The following is a 2,979-nucleotide window of genomic DNA, read 5'->3' as shown; positions in this document are numbered from 1 at the left end:
TTAAGGCTGCAGTCCTGAGTATATTTACCTGAAATCAATTGGTTAAATCCAGAGGTCTCTTCTGCGAACAGGAGGGACTTTGATCATAGAATAGCAGAGTTGGAAGGAGCCTACAAGGCCATCGAGTCCAACCCCCTGCTCAATGCAGGAATACACCCTAAAGCATCCCTGACAGATGGTTGTCCAGCTGCCTCTTGAAGGCCTCTAGTGTGGGAGAGCCCACAACCACCCTAGGTAACTGATTCCATTGTCGTACTGCTCTAACAGGAAGTTTTTCCTGATGTCCAGCCGGAATCTGGCTTCCTTTAACTTGAGCCCGTTATTCCGTGTCCTGCACTCTGGGAGGATCGAGAAGAGATCCTGGCCCTCTGTGTGACAACCTTTTAAGTATTTGAAGAGTGCTATCATGTCTCCCCTCAATCTTATCTTTTCCAGGCTAAACATGCCCAGTTCTTTCAGTCTCTCTTCATAGAGCTTTGTTTCCAGACCCCTGATCATCCTAGTTGCCCTCCTCTGAACACGCTCCAGCTTGTCTGCGTCTTTCTTGAATTGTGGAGCCCAGAACTGGACGCAATACTCTAGATGAGGCCTAACCAGGGCCGAATAGAGAGGAACCAGTTCCTCACGTGATTTGGAAGCTATACTATTAATGCAGCCCAAAATAGCATTTGCCTTCTTGCAGCCATATCGCAGTTGGCTCATATTCAGCTTGCGATCTACAACAATTCCAAGATCCTTTTCGTTTGTAGTATTGCTGAGCCAAGTATCCCCCATCTTGTAACTGTGCATTTGGTTTCTATTTCCTAAATGTAGAACTTGGCATTTATCCCTATTAAATTTCATTCTGTTGTTTTCAGCCCAGCACACCAGCCTATCAAGATCACTTTGAAGTTTGTTTCTGTCTTCCAGGGTATTAGCTATCCCACCCAATTTGGTGTCATCTGCAAATTTGATCAGTGATCCCTGCACCTCCTCGTCCAAATCATTAATAAAAATGTTGAAGAGCACTGGGCCCAGGACTGAGCCCTGCGGTACCCCACTCGTTGCCTCTCCCCAGTTTGAGAAGGTTCCATTCATAAGTACTCTTTGAGTCCGATTCTGTAGCCAACTGTGAATCCACCTAATAGTTGTTCCATCTAGCCCACTTTTAGCTAGTTTGTTAATCAGAATATCATGGGGCACTTTGTCGAAAGCTTTGCTGAAGTCAAGATATATGACATCCACAGCATTCCCACAGTCCACAAGGGAGGTTATCCTATCAAAAAATGAAATCAAATTAGTCTGACAGGATTTGTTCCTGACAAATCCATGTTGGCTTCTAGTAATCACTGCATTGATTTCAAGGTGTTTACAGATTGACTTCTTTATAATCTGCTCCAGAATTTTCCCAGGGATGGATGTCAGACTGACTGGTCTGTAGTTCCCAGGTTCTTCCTTTTTGCCCTTTTTGAAGATAGGGACAACGTTAGCCCTCCTCCAGTCGTCCGGCACCTCACCTGTCTTCCATGATTTTGCAAAGATAATAGACAAAGGTTCTGAGAGTTCTTCCGCTAGCTCCTTCATTACTCTAGGATGCAGTTCATCGGGCCCTGGAGATTTGAACTCATTCAAGGAAATTAGGTGTTCTTTGACCATTTGTTTATCAATCTCAAACTGTAATCCTGCCCCCTCAACTTCTGCTTCACTTTTTCCAGGGGGGGTCATAGACCCGCTTTTGGGAGAAGACTGAGGCAAAGTAGGAATTGAGCAATTCAGCCTTTTCTTTGTCATCTGTTATCAATTTTCCATCCTAATTAAGCAGTTGAACCACCATTTCTTTCCTTTGTCTTTTACTACTCATGTATCTGAAGAAAGCCTTTTTATTGCTTTTAGCATCCTTCGCTAATCTCAGCTCATTCACAGCTTTAGCATTCCTGACGCCATTTCGGCACTTCTGTGCCACCTGTCTGTACTCTTCTTTTGTAGCCTGGCCTTCCTTCCACTTCCTATATGTATCCTTTTTTGTTTTCAGGTCATCTCTAAGCTTTTTGTGAAGCCACATTGGTTTCCTCTGTTGTCTTCTATCTTTTCTCCTTGTTGGAATTGTTTGTAACTGTGCCTTTAAAATTTCATTTTTTAAATACTCCCACCCATCCTGCACTCCTTTTCTCATTAGGCTTACTTGCCATGGGACCTTACTTATCATGGTTCTGAGTTTATTAAAATCAGCTTTCCTAAAATCCAGAGTACGTGTATGGCTGCACTCAACTTTTGTCTCCTTCATAATCAAGAATTCAAGTATGACGTGGTCACTTTCCCCCAGAGTTCCCGTAACTGCCACTTTATCCACTAAGTCATCCCTATTGGTCAATATCAAGTCAAGGATTGCCGATCCTCTAGTTCCTTCCTCCACTTTCTGTAGGAGAAAGTTATCACCCACACATGTCAGGAATTTCTTGGAAGGGCCGCTTTTGGCAGTATTGGTCTCCCAACAGATATCAGGGTAATTGAAGTCCCCCATCACTACTACATCACACTTCCTTGAAACACTGGCAATTTGTTTCTCAAAAGTTTCATCCTCGTCCTCTCCTTGATTGGGTGGTTGGTAGTAGACGCCGATTATCATGTTCTTTTTATTTCTTGCCCCATTTATTTTAATCCAGATGCTCTTGATGGGGCTCCCAGTCTGATCCACCTGTATTTCTGTGCAGGGATAGGTATTTTTAACATATAGTGCAACTCCACCTTCCTTTCTATTTCTTCTGTTTTTTTGAACAAGTTATATCCTTCAATATATAATTGGCAGCCTCCTGGATTTCCTTGAGGCTTCTCTTCTCCCCCTTACCTTGGTCTCCTCTTCCCCTACACTCCCCCTGTCAAACTCCTGTTTGCTCTTCCTGTTCGCTCGCTCTCTGGGAACTGATCTAACAGAAGCTTCTGCTGGAAGAAAGGGGTGGGGTGGGGAGTGATATTCACTGATTTCCCCTCTCCTCTGCAGTC

Source organism: Elgaria multicarinata, chromosome 1 (genome assembly GCF_023053635.1).
Source record: "Elgaria multicarinata webbii isolate HBS135686 ecotype San Diego chromosome 1, rElgMul1.1.pri, whole genome shotgun sequence".
In the NCBI taxonomy this organism is placed as follows: Eukaryota; Metazoa; Chordata; class Lepidosauria; order Squamata; family Anguidae; genus Elgaria; species Elgaria multicarinata.
Note: the sequence above shows the minus strand (reverse complement) of the source record.